This window comes from Drosophila nasuta, unplaced genomic scaffold (assembly GCF_023558535.2).
Source record: "Drosophila nasuta strain 15112-1781.00 unplaced genomic scaffold, ASM2355853v1 ctg155_pilon, whole genome shotgun sequence".
Taxonomy (NCBI): domain Eukaryota; kingdom Metazoa; phylum Arthropoda; class Insecta; order Diptera; family Drosophilidae; genus Drosophila; species Drosophila nasuta.
This window is the reverse complement of record NW_026869389.1, coordinates 30,001-31,372: the sequence shown is the minus strand read 5'-3', so window position 1 is coordinate 31,372 and position 1,372 is coordinate 30,001. Positions and strand designations below refer to the sequence as shown.

General features: G+C 31.3%; 1 pseudogene; it reads right to left on the bottom strand.

Annotated features, from left to right (window-relative positions):
• Window positions 1-811: 811 nt before the first annotated feature.
• Window positions 812-963, bottom strand: LOC132797625 (5.8S ribosomal RNA; annotated as a pseudogene).
• Window positions 964-1,372: the final 409 nt, after the last annotated feature.

Below are 1,372 nucleotides of genomic sequence, written 5' to 3'. Positions count from 1 at the left end.
TTAACCTCTAAGCAGTTTCACGTACTATTTAACTCTCTATTCAGAGTTCTTTTCAACTTTCCCTCACGGTACTTGTTTACTATCGGTCTCATGGTTATATTTAGTATTAGATGGAGTTTACCACCCACTTAGTGCTGCACTATCAAGCAACACGACTCTTTGGAAACATCATCTAATAATCATTAACGTTATACGGGCCTGGCACCCTCTATGGGTAAATGGCCTCATTTAAGAAGGACTTAAATCGTTAATTTCTCATACTAGAATATTGACGTTCCATACACTGCATCTCACATTTGCCATATAGACAAAGTGACTTAGTGCTGAACTGATTTCTTTTCGCTCGCCGCTACTAAGAAAATCCTTGTTAGTTTCTTTTCCTCCCTAATTAATATGCTTAAATTCAGGGGTAGTCCCATATGAGTTGAGGTTGTTTAATTACACTTATAGACAATTCTCTGCCTATTTTGAAATATACTATTTTTTCTTGAAGGTCCATAATATTCACAAAATTATTCTTTATACCATATTCGTTAATAAGAGGCAATTCTAGTTTATAAAATAATATATTTTATGCTAGACATTCCTCAATATTATTTGAAATGAATAAAGAACATATAATTCTTCAAATTTCTCATGCAACAGAGTTTTAGTATTTTCATTTATTAATTCATATTATGAATATCTTAGCCGAGAACTTTTATATTCACACTTATATTATCCAATAATATACAATGTGCTTAAAATTCCGAAAAATTTTAAACAACTTATTTAGCATAGTCTTACAAGCCTCAACCATATGTAGTCCAAGCAGCACTAAAAATTAATTAAAGTACATAACAGCATGGACTGCGATATGCGTTCAAAATGTCGATGTTCATGAGTCCTGCAGTTCACACGATGACGCACAGTTTGCTGCGTTCTTCATCGACCCATGAGCCGAGTGATCCACCGCTTAGAGTGATACAATTTTTTTATTTCATTACGTCAATAATATTTTTTATTGAAAGAAATTAAAATACACCATTTTACTGGCATATATCAATTCCTTCAATAAAATTTTTTTATACCTAAATAAATGTTGCGAAATGTCTTAGTTTTACATAATCGATAATAATAAGATATATGACAAGTGTATTTTAGCTAAATTTATTTATTATGATCAACATATGTAAAGCGTTAACCTGCAAACAGGTACAACATTGTTTTTCTTTAGGTGTTGCGAACCAATGTATGCGCACTGGAATATGCACAATACATTTTGCAACGCATGTATATTATGGTACATATACACGCAGTTTTTATTTTATCCAAAACACAGAAAACACTCTTAATACAGTATATAATAATAATAATACATGACAAACGGTTT